The sequence below is a fragment of the Lampetra planeri genome, chromosome 17 (assembly GCF_965212315.1).
Source record: "Lampetra planeri chromosome 17, kcLamPlan1.2.h2, whole genome shotgun sequence".
NCBI lineage: Eukaryota > Metazoa > Chordata > Hyperoartia > Petromyzontiformes > Petromyzontidae > Lampetra > Lampetra planeri.
Window position 1 is genome coordinate 13,290,022 of NC_136123.1, and position 17,812 is coordinate 13,307,833.

The following is a 17,812-nucleotide window of genomic DNA, read 5'->3' on the forward strand; positions in this document are numbered from 1 at the left end:
AACGGAAAGACAAATTTATGTGATACTAGCAGAAGTACCCGGCTTTGCCCGGGTGAAAAATATATTTCTTAAAAACCTTACATATGTAGGGGTGTTAGAGAGAGAGCCCGTTATGCATGGCAGCCTATGGTAAACAAACACAGTAGGCGGGGCTACATGAGTGCACGAGCAGGTGCCCTCTGCGACGTCCGCGCCAGACACCCTGGGGGGTCGATTCGGTCGTTATGATCCCCCGGGGCCCCACCCCTCAGGGAGGGGTTGGGTATAAAAGGGGAATGTATCGAAGGGCTCGAGAGTGATGTTTAGCTAAAGGAGAGAAGACGGAAGACGTCTTAGAGAGAGCCCTGGACTCCCCCTGGTACGCCGTCCTTATCAGGACCGCGCAGGCTCGAGCCAGTGGCGTGGTACCAGGGCCAGAGCCAGTGCTGGTCTGGACTCTGGGTACCGGGCCCGACTGACCAGTGTCGGGCCAAGATAGCCTCCCCTAGCCCATTAGTGGAGGACTCAGAGGCAGGCTAGGGTTAGCTAGAGAGGTGTGTCCTCAGATAGACGGGTGAGGGGGCCGATACCCCCTCAAATGTGTATGTCATAACGTTGGTGTTAAATAAACAAGTGTGCCTCCAACTCCGGTGTGAACGAGTCGTGAGCGTTACTACATCTGGCGTCAGAAGTGAAACAAAGTACGAACATGGATACACGCCGGACGACTCGAGTCGGGGTACCAGAGGCAGAAGACACCACTGCAGTCGGAGGGCCCGAGACGGCTGAAGATGCCATCGACCAGCCGGGGCTGGGCGCATCCACGCCACAGCAGCTGGAGGAAGGGGAGCCGTCGATGGAGGGGCTGAGGGAGGCGCACGCGAAGCTGACCGAGCTGCTGTACGCCGCAGCCGCCATGCTCGACACCATCACGCAGCTGGGGGCTGCGGGACCGCCACGGGGCAACGGCAGCCGACGATCACAGCGCCTTCCCGCCATTTCCACGGAGCAACATTTTGAAACTCCCGCCATCGCCGCAGCTGCTGTTGAGGGCGTGGCCGCTCTAAGCATCGCGTCCAACGGCGGGAGTACAGTACCTGCCGCGTCACCACCAACGGGCGGAACGTCACCACGGGTGCGACCGGCGATGCCATCGCTGGTTCGTGCCGACGCTGAGTTGAGTGAGGCGGACGAGGGAGTGCGTTCTTCCTCTGCAGCCGCTGCCTTACATCAGCGGCTACCTCCACTCAAGGAATTTGTGGGCGAGGATGGCGACTGGGGCGGCTTCCAGCGGCGCTTCCTCGCTCACCAGGAGATGGCACAGTGGACAGACGCCGAGGCTCTCCGCGCGCTGCCAGCACTTCTCGACAGCGACGCCCTCGCCACTCTAACATCGGCTTCGAAGGAGAGGCGCTCCACGCTGCGGAAGGCGATGCAGGTGCTGTCGGCGGTATATGGTCCACCATCGGACTGTCGCCAACTCTTTTACGATCGCCAGCGGGGGACGAAGGAGTCGCCCCTGGCGTACCGCACAAGCCTCCTGGCACTGGCGAAGGAGGCCTTTCCACGAATGGATGACGAGGGTGTCGACGCCATGGTGACAGAGAAGATACTTTTGCTGGCGGACGACTTAGACATCGTCATTGTCGCACAGGACGATGCAGAGATGTGCTCCCTCCAAGCGGCCCGTCTTCTCCACGCAAACCTGTCCTCTCAACGACGGAAGGCCAGCAAGGCGGCGAGCGGGCGTGCCGTCGCTGCAGCCACCCTCCCGGCGGAAGAGGTTTGCGCCATCGACCATCAACGGCAGCATGGAGCGGGAGTACGGGAGGACCGGGCCGGTTCAAGCCGTCTACAACATCCATCGTCGTCACCAGCGCTTCCACGCTGTTACAACTGCGGCATCCGGGGCCACGTCGCCTCGGGGTGCCGCTCTCCTGGGCAGCGCAGGACGACACCTCAACGGGACGCCGGCCCTCGTCACAAGCTCCACCATCATAATCCGGCGAGTCGCGGCACCCCTCATGCTTGGCCCACGCACACGCCCGTCACACACTCAAACACCGCAGCGAAGGGGGGGCCAATATCGCGTACCATGGCACCAACACGCACCGCTCTGGGTACTCAGATTGAACCCAGCCAGTGGTCCGTGTTGGCCCATCGGGTTGTAGCCGCGTCGTCAGGGTCGTCGGCCGTTGTGGGTCACATCGATGGGGTCGAGGTGCGCATCCTGGTCGATACAGGAGCATCGGCGACCATTATTTCGGAGTTGATTTATAACATTCTCCCTGCCCAAAGCCGTCCTTTGATGCCTGTTAACGTGCCATTCTGTGCTGCTAACGGGGGTTCACTTGGCATCATCGGACAAATTCGTGCCCAAATTTGTGTCGGGGATATTAAATTGTCTGGGCCGATTTTTGTTTCCTCCTCGCTGGCGGTTCCGTGCCTGCTGGGGACGGACTTCCTGGCCAAAATGCCGATTAGGATATTAATCGACCAGGGATGCATTGAGCTCCCATCGGGCCGACGCATGGCGTTTCTGCCATCCCCCGCTACGAGCCGGACGGCGTTCGCGACGGTGCCGGCGTTCGTAGATAGAACGGTGCGCGTTCCTCCGGGGGCGCAAATGTTGATTCCTTTGAAACTTCGGCGGCCCTTCGCTAAGGGCATTGGGGCTCAAGGGGTTCTGTTGGGACCGTCTAGGGCCGGGGTCAGTGGACCTGATTTACTCCCGGCCCAGACCATAGTGAGAGGGGAAGGAGAACCCTTCATCGCGGTCCTCAATGTGGGCTCGCAGACGGTGGTGGTCCCACAGGGGACCGTGCTTGCTCACGCAACGCCGGTGCCCTGTGAGGAACCCGTCGCGAGTCATGTCGGCGCTGTCCCTGCACCGCGACCACATTCGGACAGCGATGAAGGGTGGCTCGAGGCGCTTTGTGCGGGATCGACGGACCTGTCAAATTTAGAGCGTCAACGTCTTAAGACACTACTAAGGGAATTTTCCGACGTTTTCAGTCGGGATAAATACGATTTGGGCTGCACTAATCTGCTGCGTCACCATATTGATACGGGTGACAGCGCGCCAATACGCCAGAATCCTTTTCGGTTGAGTCCCGCCGAAAAGGACCATGTCAAATCGGCTGTTGATGACATGCTAGCCGCCGACATCATTTCTCCCTCCAACAGCCCTTGGGGAGCGCCAATCGTCCTGGTTAAGAAGCAGGACGGTTCGTTGCGGTTTTGCGTTGACTTTCGGCGCCTTAATAAAATTACGGTTGCCGACGCATACCCGCTCCCACGGATGGACGAATCGCTTGACGCCTTGGCGGGAGCGCGATTCTTCTCCACATTGGACTTACTTTCGGGATTCTGGCAGCTTCCTCTGGACGATGATTCAAAGCCTAAAACTGCTTTCCGTACTCCGCACGGCCTGTTTCAATTCAACCGGTTGCCGATGGGCTTACACTCAGCGCCGGCAACTTTCCAGCGGTTGATGGAATTGGTTTTGGCTGGATTGCAATGGGAGTCGTGCCTGATTTATTTGGATGACGTTATTGTCTTTGGCAAAACTTTTGATGAACATCTCCAGAGGTTGCGGGCGGTTTTCCTAAAGATGCGGGCTGCTAATTTGAAATTTAAGCCCCAAAAATGCCATTTGTTACGCGAGTCGGTGCGTTATTTGGGGCACATCGTGGGACGCTCAGGTATTTCTACCGATCCCGCCAAAACGCAGTGTGTAAGCTCCTGGCCGACTCCCACCTCAGTGGGAGAGGTTAGGAGTTTTATTGGGTTTGCGTCGTATTATAGACGCTTCGTCGCTAATTTTGCGACTATAGCAAAACCCCTACACGCTTTAACATCAAAAGGGGTTCGGTTCTGCTGGGGTCAGGAGGAGGAAGCTGCTTTTTGCTCCCTTCGGGACGCTTTGGTAAACGCTCCTCCCCTGATTTACCCTGATTTTTCAAAACCATTCTTGCTCGACACCGATGCGAGCAACACGGGTATTGGGGGCGTGCTCTCCCAGGTGGTTGACGGCGTGGAACGTGTGGTTGCGTACGGCAGTCGGGTGTTGTCTCCAGCGGAGCAACGATATTGTGTCACCCGTAGGGAACTGTTGGCAATTGTCCATTTCATCCAACAGTATCGCCCATATCTGTACGGTCGGCATTTCACCGTCCGCACAGATCATGCGGCACTGCAGTACGCCCTGAGGGTTCAACAGCCATCGGGACAATTGTCCCGATGGTTGGAGGTCCTCCAGGATTACGATTTCCAAACCACATACCGTAAGGGCGTTCGCCACACCAACGCGGACGCTCTGTCGCGCTTGCCAACCACCTCCGAGTGTGCATGCCTCCTGGGGTCTGGACGTTGCAGACCTCCAGGGGACACATCGGTTCCTGTCTTGGCGGCCGCCAACGACGACGATACAGTAGTTACTAATTCGATCGAACAACAGGGCAAAGATTCCCTGTTGGGGTTGCCCGTCATTGACTGGGGGCGCCTCCAGATGGAGGATGTCTCCCTCCTCGGGTGGCGACGTCGCGTTGGCGGTGCGGCGGGGGGAAAAAGAGGTGGTTCCGACGCATGGGAAATGTGCCAAGGCCTGCTGATGCATTGGGACGGGAAGTCGCGTCGACATCGGCTGGTGGTCCCTACTGGGTTGCGGGGCAGGGTGGTATGGGCCGCTCATGAGCGCCTCCTACACCTGGGGACCCAAAAGACTCTCGCCTTGCTGCAACTTGATTTTTATTGGCCTGGCATGACGAGGGATGTTGGGGATTTGTTGGGATCATGCCCTCGATGTGCACAACGCAAACCGCCGGCACGGGAGTCTAACCCGCCCTTGCAATCGATCAAAGTGTCCAGGATAAACGAGCTGGTCGCTCTGGACATTTTGGGACCATTCCCCGCCACCCCCAGGGGGAATAGATATTTGTTGACTGGTGTCGAGTATTTTACACGCTGGCCTATGGCCTGGCCTCTGGCCAACCAGTCGGCAGCAGCCATCGTGGAGGCCTTTGTTCAGGGTTATGTCCTGGACAAAGGTGCTCCGGAGAGGCTGCTGACCGACCAGGGCAGAAATTTTTCCGGTAAACTACTCAGACAAGTCTGTGATCTCCTGGGCACAAAGAAAATTCGAACCTCCCCATATCACCCACAAACTGACGGGATGGTCGAACGGTTGCATCGCACCATCACGTCCATGTTATCACAACAAGTTTCGGACTCGCAAACGGATTGGGACCTACAAATTCAGGGGGTCTTGGCGGCGTACCGGATGGCACCCCATGCAGCTACGGGGTTTTCTCCCTTTTACCTCATGTACGGCCGAGAACCAGACCCGCCTGTTCGTGCCCAGTTGCAGATCCCCGTGCCGCAGGGGAAAACTAATCTGGCTGACCACGTTAAATTTAATCTGGACAAATTGACCGAGGCACGGGATGCTGCAATGCAAAACTCTGACCTCCGTCAGAAGGCGAATGAGCGCCTCAGATTGAGTCGAGCGCACATGCTGCAGTGGAAGCCGGGGGACAAGGCATGGCTGCACTGCCCCCAGGTGCCACTGGCAACCTCCTCTAAACTGGTGCGGCCGTGGCGGGGCCCTGTGGAAGTGGTGGAGGTGTTACGACCGCAGTGCGTGCGCATCAAGTGGGGGAAGCGGCGATGGTTCGTGCACCCCTCTAGGTTAAAACCCTTCTCTGCGGTACACAATCACACTTCACACGCGCGTGGCCAAGCATGTGGGGGGTCGGCCGACTCGCTGGGTCCGTCTCCGTCGCTCTCACCTAATGCCTTGCCGGCTGTGCCACCTTCAGGTGCATCAGGAGTGACGGGCTCACGCCCGATCACCCCTCCTGCGGATACCGAGGGTCACGCGGAGTCGGATGAATGCTCACCCCAAGACGGACAATTGCCACCTGATGGTCCGCCACGCGCGGTTACCCCGTGTGAGGGGCCCGCTGCAAGGACGCGCGCTAAAATGCGCAAACTGTTGTGAGGCCGGAAAATGTGTACATAGCTGTTGTGTTCATTGGATGTTGTGTGGGTGGTGTGTTCCCCACTCCTCGGATGTACATATGTTGGCTTCACCGTGTGTTGTGTGTGCGTGGTGGGTTCCCTGCTGATTGTATATAGGCTGTTTTTTTTACGGAATTCGTATTTATTCGGGGGGGGTGCGACGGGTTGTTTTCTCATCTTGCTGTTGCGTTCTTGTTCTGGTTCCTGTTATTGTTAAAAAATAGTGAGGCACACGCGCGGTCAGGGGGTGAAGGCACCTTTATTGTCAAATTTTTGTATGTTGGCAGCCGGGACGGCTGCATGCTATGCGGGGGGGAGTGATGTAGGGGTGTTAGAGAGAGAGCCCGTTATGCATGGCAGCCTATGGTAAACAAACACAGTAGGCGGGGCTACATGAGTGCACGAGCAGGTGCCCTCTGCGACGTCCGCGCCAGACACCCTGGGGGGTCGATTCGGTCGTTATGATCCCCCGGGGCCCCACCCCTCAGGGAGGGGTTGGGTATAAAAGGGGAATGTATCGAAGGGCTCGAGAGTGATGTTTAGCTAAAGGAGAGAAGACGGAAGACGTCTTAGAGAGAGCCCTGGACTCCCCCTGGTACGCCGTCCTTATCAGGACCGCGCAGGCTCGAGCCAGTGGCGTGGTACCAGGGCCAGAGCCAGTGCTGGTCTGGACTCTGGGTACCGGGCCCGACTGACCAGTGTCGGGCCAAGATAGCCTCCCCTAGCCCATTAGTGGAGGACTCAGAGGCAGGCTAGGGTTAGCTAGAGAGGTGTGTCCTCAGATAGACGGGTGAGGGGGCCGATACCCCCTCAAATGTGTATGTCATAACGTTGGTGTTAAATAAACAAGTGTGCCTCCAACTCCGGTGTGAACGAGTCGTGAGCGTTACTACACATATATATACACAGATACTAAGGTATTGTCAAAGCCCGGTGGGCTGTTTGTACATTTCTCCACCAACAAATATATAAGAGGCTTTCACAAGTCCAAAAAATTGTAGAAAGTGTGGGGTAAATAGTTGATGTCAAAAGGTTTCCGAAAATTGTGGTCTCCCCCCCCCCCCCCTCAAAAAATATCTTTACCCCTCGTAGGTATATATACTAACAACACCTTACATACAACAGAGGAAGTGGTATCTATTGACTCTGTAGTAGTATCTACTGACTGTACCGTAGCATCTACTGAGCCAGTAGTAGCTACTGACTGTGTAGTAGTATTTAGTGACTGCAATAACTACTGACCATAGTAGTATTTACTGGGCCTACAGTAGTATCTACCGACTATATAGTCGTAACGACTAACTGTATAGTATCTTCTGACTCTATACTTGTGTAGTGGTGATACGCGCTGGGGTAAGGATCGTGTGCCAGCGCGTAGTGATTGGCTGTGTGTGTTGGTGACGCGCGCTGACGGTGAAGGATCATGGGTCAGCGCGGGGTCATGGGTTATGAGGCGGTGATTGGCTGGGTATCGGTGACGCGCGCTGACAGCGAGGGGATCGTGTGGCAGCGCGTGGGGATTGGTCAACTAAGGGGGTGCTCACGTCGCGGTCTGCATACGCTCCGTCTCCCGGGAGCGGAGGCTATATAAGGCGGTGCGCACAGGCGCACGGGGAGTTGGTGACCAGTGAAGACAGAAGACAGAGGAGGAAGAGATAGGGCCCTGAGGCACCTAGTCCCGCTGTCCTTGTGGGGACCGGGGCCCTGTGTGGCTCAGAGGCGGGACCTTGGGACCCGGGGCCGAACGTCCGTGTGAGGGCCGGCCCGCGGGACCCAGAGGTCGTGACCCACGCCCAAGCTGGGGTGGGTCTGTAGGCTCCACGGACGCTACGGGGCTGGAGTGCCCGTGAGCGTGCACCGTGAGCGTGTAGCGTGAGCGTGCAGCGTGAGCCGTAGTAACCACACGTGTCAAGTGGAATGTGCAGCGTGAGTTGTAGTGACCACACGTGTCAAGTGGAGTGTGTAGTGTGAGAAATAGTGACCACACGTGTTATTGTGGAAAGACAAGATTTAATAAAGTGTGCTACCCGTCAAGTGGTTTCCCGCCGTCATTCCGAATACTTCACTTGTATCCACTGACTATAGTAGTAACTACTAAATCTATAGCAGTATCTACTCACTCTATAATAGTATCTACTGACTCTAGTAGCTACTCACCGTAGCAGTATGTACTGACTGTATAGTAGTATATACTGACTGTAGCAGTATTGACTGACTGTAGTGGTATATACTGACTGTTTTAGTATCTACTAACTCTATATAGCAGTATCTACCAACTCGATAGCAGTATCTACTATCACTACAGCAGTGTATACCGACTGAGGTGGTACCTGCTATCACTACAGCAGTGCATACTGACTGGTGGTACCTGCTATGATTACAGCAGTGCATATTGTGGAGGTACCTGCTATGATTACAGTAGTGCATATTGTGGTGGTACCTGCTATGATTACAGCAGTGCATATTGTGGTGGTACCTGCTATGATTACAGCAATGCATATTGTGGTGGTACCTGCTATGATTATAGCTGTGCATACTGACTGGTGGTACCTGCTATGATTACAGCAGTGCATACTGACTGGTGGTACCTGCTATGATTACAGCAGTGCATATTGTGGTGGAACCTGCTATGATTACAGCAGTGCATATTGTGGTGGAACCTGCTATGATTACAGCAGTGCATATTGTGGTGGAACCTGCTATGATTACAGCAGTGCATATTGTGGTGGTACCTGCTATGATTACAGCAGTGCATATTGTGGTGGTACCTGCTATGATTACAGCAGTGCATATTGTGGTGGAACCTGCTATGATTACAGCAGTGCATATTGTGGTGGTACCTGCTATGATCACAGCAGTGCATACTGACTGTGGTGGTACCTGCTATGATTACAGCAGTGCATACTGCTGTGGTGATACCTGCTATGATTACAGCAGTGCATACTGACTGTGGTGGTACATACTATGATTGCAGCAGTGCATACTGCTGTGGTGGTATATACTATGATTGCAGCAGTGCATACTGCTGTGGTGGTATATACTATGATTACAGCAGTGCATACTGCTGTGGTGGTATCTGCTATGATTACAGCAGTGCATATTGTGGTGGTATCTGCTATGATGAGAGGAGTACATATTGTGGTGGTGGAACCTGCTATGATGACAGCAGTACATACCGAGTGTGGTGGTACCTGCTCTGATGAGAGCAGTACGTACTGTGGTGGTGGTGGTGGTGGTACCTGCTATGATTACAGCAGTGCATATTGACTGTACTCACCACTCACCCTCACCATTCACCACTCACAGCTCACCCTCACCACTCATCCTCACCACTCACACTCACCACTCACTACTCACCACTTACCCTCACAACTCACCACTCACCAATCTCCCTCACCACTCACCCTCACCACTCACCCTCACCATTCACCTTCACCACTCACCCTCACCACTCACCAATCAACACTCACCTTCACCACTCACCCTCAACACTAACCCTCACCACTAACCCTCACCACTCTCCCTCACCCTCACCACCCTCCCTCACCACTCACTCTCAACATTCAACTCACCATTCAGCCTCAGCATTCACCCTCACCACTCACCACTCACCATCACAACCACCACTCACCCTCACCACTCACCCTCAATACTCACCACTCATCCTCACCAATCACCACTGACCAATCACCACTCACCCTCACCACTCTCCACTAACTCTCACCACTCAACCTCACCACTCACCCTCACCCCTCACCCTCACCACTAACCACTCTCTCACCCCTCACCACTCACCACTCACCCTCGCCACTCACCACTCACGCTCACCACTCACCCTCACCACTCACGCTCACCACTCACCCTCACCACTTACTAATCACCACTCACAACCGCCACTCACCCTCACCCTAACCACTCACCCTCACCACTCACCCTCACCCTCACAACAACCACTCACCCTCACCGCTCACCACTCACCCTCACCACTCACCCTCACCATTCATCCTCACCAATCACCACTCACCCTCACCATTCATCCTCACCAATCACCACTCACCCTCACCGCTCACCCTCACTGCTCACCCTCACCGCGCAGCACTCACCCTCACCACTCACGCTCACCACTCACCACTCACGCTCACCACTCACCACTCACCATTACCACTCACCCTCACCACTCACTAATCACCACTCACAACCGCCACTCACCCTCACCACTCACCCTCACCACTCACCCTCACCACTCACCACCCATCCTCACCAATCACACCCTCACCAATCACCACTCACCCTCACTGCTCACCCTCATTGCTCACCCTCACCACTCACGCTCACCCTCACCATTCACCCCTCACTAATCACCACTCACAACCGCCACTCACCCTCACCACTCACTCACCCTCACCACTCACCCTCACCACTCACCCTCACTACTCACCACTCATCCTCACCAATCACACCCTCACCAATCACCACTCACCCTCACCACTCACGCTCACCGCTCACCCTCACCACTCACCACTCACACTCACCACTCACCCTGACCACTCACCCTCAATACTAACCCTCACCACTAACCCTCACCACTCTCCCTCACCACTCACCCTCACCACCCTCCCTCACCACTCACTCTCACCATTCAACTCACCATTCAGCCTCAGCACTCACCCTCACCACTCACCAATCACCACTGACCAATCACCACTCATCCTCACCACTCTCCACTAACCCTCACCACTCAACCTCACCACTCACCCTCACCACTCACCCTCACCACTAACCACTCTCTCACCCCTCACCACTCATCAATCACCACTCACCCTCACCACTCACGCTCACCACTCACCACTCACGCTCACCACTCACCCTCACCACTCACTAATCACCACTCACAACCGCCACTCACCCTCACCCTAACCACTCACCCTCACCACTCACCCTCACCCTCACAACAACCACTCACCCTCACCGCTCACCACTCACCCTCACCACTCACCCTCACCATTCATCCACACCAATCACCACTCACCCTCACCACTCACCATTCATCCTCACCAATCACCACTCACCCTCACCGCTCACCCTCACTGCTCACCCTCACTGCTCAGCACTCACCCTCACCACTCACGCTCACCACTCACCACTCACGCTCACCAATCACACCCTCACCAATCACCACTCACCCTCACTGCTCACCCTCATTGCTCACCCTCACCACTCACGCTCACCCTCACCATTCACCCCTCACTAATCACCACTCACAACCGCCACTCACCCTCACCACTCACTCACCCTCACCACTCACCCTCACCACTCACCCTCACTACTCACCACTCATCCTCACCAATCACACCCTCACCAATCACCACTCACCCTCACCACTCACGCTCACCGCTCACCCTCACCACTCACCACTCACACTCACCACTCACCCTGACCACTCACCCTCAATACTAACCCTCACCACTAACCCTCACCACTCTCCCTCACCACTCACCCTCACCACCCTCCCTCACCACTCACTCTCACCATTCAACTCACCATTCAGCCTCAGCACTCACCCTCACCACTCACCAATCACCACTGACCAATCACCACTCATCCTCACCACTCTCCACTAACCCTCACCACTCAACCTCACCACTCACCCTCACCACTCACCCTCACCACTAACCACTCTCTCACCCCTCACCACTCATCAATCACCACTCACCCTCACCACTCACGCTCACCACTCACCACTCACGCTCACCACTCACCCTCACCACTCACTAATCACCACTCACAACCGCCACTCACCCTCACCCTAACCACTCACCCTCACCACTCACCCTCACCCTCACAACAACCACTCACCCTCACCGCTCACCACTCACCCTCACCACTCACCCTCACCATTCATCCACACCAATCACCACTCACCCTCACCACTCACCATTCATCCTCACCAATCACCACTCACCCTCACCGCTCACCCTCACTGCTCACCCTCACTGCTCAGCACTCACCCTCACCACTCACGCTCACCACTCACCACTCACGCTCACCACTCACCACTCACCATTACCACTCACCCTCACCACTCACTAATCACCACTCACAACCGCCACTCACCCTCACCACTCACCCTCACCATCACCACTCACCCTCACAACAACCACTCACCCTCACAACAACCACTCACCCTCACCGCTAAACCACTCACCCTTACCACTCACCCTCACCACTCACCACCCATCCTCACCAATCACACCCTCACCAATCACCACTCACCCTCACTGCTCACCCTCACTGCTCACCCTCACCACTCACCCTCACCACTCACCACTCACGCTCACCCTCACAATTCACCCCTCACTAATCACCACTCACAACCGCCACTCACCCTCACCACTCACTCACCCTCACCACTCACTAATCACCACTCACAACCGCCACTCACAACCGCCACTCACCCTCACCACTCACTCACCCTCACCACTCACCCTCACCACTCACCCTCACTACTCACCACTCATCCTCACCAATCACACCCTCACCAATCACCACTCGCCCTCACCACTCACGCTCACCGCTCACCCTCACCACTCACCACTCACGCTCACCACTCACCCTGACCACTCACCCTCAACACTAACCCTCACCACTAACCCTCACCACTCTCCCTCACCACTCACCCTCACCACCCTCCCTCACCACTCACTCTCACCATTCAACTCACCATTCAACCTCAGCACTCACCCTCACCACTCACCAATCACCACTGACCAATCACCACTCATCCTCACCACTCTCCACTAACCCTCACCACTCAACCGCACCACTCACCCTCACCACTCACCCTCACCACTAACCACTCTCTCACCCCTCACCACTCATCAATCACCACTCACCCTCACCACTCACGCTCACCACTCACCACTGACGCTCACCACTCACCCTCACCACTCACTAATCACCACTCACAACCGCCACTCACCCTCACCCTAACCACTCACCCTCACCACTCACCCTCACCCTCACAACAACCACTCACCCTCACCGCTCACCACTGACCACTCACCATTACCACTCACCCTCACCACTCACTAATCACCACTCACAACCGCCACTCACCCTCACCACTCACCACTCACCCTCACCATCACCACTCACCCTCACAACAACCACTCACCCTCACAACAACCACTCACCCTCACCGCTAAACCACTCACCCTTACCACTCACCCTCACACTCACCACCCATCCTCACCAATCACACCCTCACCAATCACCACTCACCCTCACTGCTCACCCTCACTGCTCACCCTCACCACTCACCCTCACCACTCACGCTCACCCTCACAATTCACCCCTCACTAATCACCACTCACAACCGCCACTCACCCTCACCACTCACTCACCCTCACCACTCTCTAATCACCACTCACAACCGCCACTCACAACCACCACTCACCCTCACCACTCACTCACCCTCACCACTCACCCTCACCACTCACCCTCACTACTCACCACTCATCCTCACCAATCACACCCTTACCAATCACCACTCACCCTCACCACTCACGCTCACCACTCACCCTCACCACTCACGTTCACCACTCACCCTGACCACTCACCCTCAACACTAACCCTCACCACTAACCCTCACCACTCTCCCTCACCACTCACCCTCACCACCCTCCCTCACCACTCACTCTCACCATTCAACTCACCATTCAGCCTCAGCACTCACCCTCACCACTCACCAATCACCACTGACCAATCACCACTCATCCTCACCACTCTCCACTAACCCTCACCACTCAACCTCACCACTCACCCTCACCACTCACCCTCACCACTAACCACTCTCTCACCCCTCACCACTCATCAATCACCACTCACCCTCACCACTCACCACTCACGCTCACCACTCACCACTCACGCTCACCCTCACCATTCATCCTCACCAATCACCACTCACCCTCACCACTCACCACTCACGCTCACCACTCACCACTCACGCTCACCACTCACCCTCACCACTCACTAATCACCACTCACAACCGCCACTCACCCTCACCCTAACCACTCACCCTCACCACTCACACTCACCCTCACAACAACCACTCACCCTCACCGCTCACCACTCACCCTCACCACTCACCCTCACCATTCATCCTCACCAATCACCACTCACCCTCACCACTCACCATTCATCCTCACCAATCACCACTCACCCTCACCGTTCACCCTCACTGCTCACCCTCACCGCTCAGCACTCACCCTCACCACTCACGCTCACCACTCACCACTCACGCTCACCACTCACCACTCACCATTACCACTCACCCTCACCACTCACTAATCACCACTCACAACCGCCACTCACCCTCACCACTCACCACTCACCCTCACCATCACCACTCACCCTCACAACAACCACTCACCCTCACAACAACCACTCACCCTCACCGCTAAACCACTCACCCTTACCACTCACCCTCACCACTCACCACCCATCCTCACCAATCACACCCTCACCAATCACCACTCACCCTCACTGCTCAACCTCACTGCTCACCCTCACCACTCACCCTCACCACTCACGCTCACCCTCACAATTCACCCCTCACTAATCACCACTCACAACCGCCACTCACCCTCACCACTCACTCACCCTCACCACTCACTAATCACCACTCACAACCGCCACTCACAACCACCACTCACCCTCACCACTCACCCTCACTACTCACCACTCATCCTCACCAATCACACCCTCACCAATCACCACTCACCCTCACCAATCACCACTCACCCTCACCACTCACGCTCACCACTCACGCTCACCACTCACCATTACCACTCACCCTCACCACTCACTAATCACCACTCACAACCGCCACTCACCCTCACCACTCACCCTCACCACTCTCTCTCACCACTCACCCTCACCACTCACCCTCACCACTCACCCTCATCAATCACACCCTCAACAATCACCACTCACCTTCACTGCTCACCCTCACCGCTCACCACTCACCGCTCACCCTCACCACTCACCCCTCATTAATCATCACTCACAACCGCCACTCACCCTCACCACTCACCACACTCACCACTTACCCTCACCACTCTCCCTCACCACTCACCCTCACCACTCACCCTCACCACGCACCAGTCACCCTCAACACTCACCACTCATGCTCACCAATCACCCTCACTACTCACCCTCACTAATCACCACTCACAACCGACACTCACCCTTACCACTCACTCACCCTCACCACTCACCCTCACCACTCACCCTCACTACTCACCACTCATCCTCACCAATCACACCCTCACCAATCACCACTCACCAATCACCACTCACCCTCACCACTCACGCTCACCACTCACCCTCACCACTCACGCTCACCGCTCACCCTCACCACTCACGCTCACCACTCACCATTACCACTCACCCTCACCACTCAATAATCACCACTCACAACCGCCACTCACCCTCACCACTCACCCTTACCACTCACTCTCACCACTCACCCTCACCACTCACCCTCACAACAACCACTCACCCTCACCACTCACCACTCACCCTCATCAATCACACCCTCACCAATCACCACTCACCCTCACTGCTCACCCTCACCGCTCACCACTCACCCTCACCACTCACCCCTCACTAATCACCACTCACAATCGCCACTCACAACCGCCACTCACCCTCACCACTCACCCTTACTACTCACCACTCATCCTCACCAATCACACCCTCACCAATCACCACTCACCCTCACCAATCACCACTCACCCTCGCCACTCACGCTCACCACTCACCCTCACCACTCACGCTCACCACTCACCATTACCACTCACCCTCACCACTCACTAATCACCACTCACAACCGCCACTCACCCTCACCACTCACCCTCACCACTCACTCTCACCACTCACCCTCACCACTCACCCTCACCACTCACCCTCATAAATCACACCCTCACCAATCACCACTCACCCTCACTGCTCACCCTCACCGCTCACCACTCACCGCTCACCCTCACCACTCACCCCTCATTAATCATCACTCACAACCGCCACTCACCCTCACCACTCACCACTCACCCTCACCATCACCACTCACCCTCACAACAACCACTCACCCTCACAACAACCACTCACCCTCACCGCTAAACCACTCACCCTTACCACTCACCCTCACCACTCACCACCCATCCTCACCAATCACACCCTCACCAATCACCACTCACCCTCACTGCTCACCCTCACCGCTCACCACTAACCGCTCACCCTCACCACTCACCCTCACTAATCACCACTCACAACCGCCACTCACCCTCACCACTCACTCTCACCACTCACCCTCACCACTCACCCTCACCACTCACCACTCACCCTCATCAATCACACCCTCACCAATCACCACTCACCCTCACTGCTCACCCTCACTGCTCACCACTCACCGCTCACCCTCACCACTCACCCCTCATTAATCATCACTCACAACCGCCATTCACCCTCACCACTCACCACACTCACCATTTTCCCTCACCACTCTCCCTCACCACTCACCAGTCACGCTCAACACTCACGCTCACCACTCACCCTCACTACTCACCCTCACTAATCACCACTCACAACCGCCACTCACCCTCACCACTCACTCACCCTCACCACTCACCCTCACTACTCACCACTCATCCTCACCAATCACACCCTCACCAATCACCCTCACCAATCACCACTCACCCTCACCACTCACGCTCACCACTCACCCTCACCACTCACTAATCACCACTCACAACCGCCACTCACCCTCACCACTCACCCTTACCACTCACTCTCACCACTCACCCTCACCACTCACAACAACCACTCACCCTCACCACTCACCCTCATCAATCACACCCTCACCAATCACCACTCACCCTCACTGCTCACCCTCACCGCTCACCACTCACCCTCACCATTCACCCCTCACTAATCACCATTCACAATCGCCACTCACAACCGCCACTCACCCTCACCACTCACCCTTACTACTCACCACTCATCCTCACCAATCACACCCTCACCAATCACCACTCACCCTCACCAATCACCACTCACCCTCACCACTCACGCTCACCACTCACCCTCACCACTCACTGCTCACCCTCACTGCTCACCACTCACTGCTCACCCTCACCACTCACCCCTCATTAATCATCACTCACAACCGCCATTCACCCTCACCACTCACCACACTCACCACTTACCCTCACCCCTCTCCCTCACCACTCACCCTCACCACTCACCAGTCGCGCTCAACACTCACCACTCACGCTCACCACTAACCCTCACTACTCACCCTCACTAATCACCACTCACAACCGCCACTCACCCTCACCACTCACTCACCCTCACCACTCACCCTCACCAATCACACCCTCACCAATCACCACTCACCCTCACCAATCACCACTCACCCTCACCACTCACGTTCACCACTCACCCTCACCACTCACCCTCACCACTCACCCTCACCACTCACGCTCACCACTCACCCTCACCACTCACTAATCACCACTCACAACCGCCACTCACCCTCACCACTCACCCTCACCACTCACTCTCACCCCTCACCACTCACCCTCACAACAACCACTCACCCTCACCACTCATCCTCATCAATCACACCCTCACCAATCACCACTCACCCTCACTGCTCACCCTCACCGCTCACCACTCACGCTCACCCTCACCACTCACCCCTCACTAATCACCACTCACAACCGCCACTCACCCTCACAACTCACCCTCATC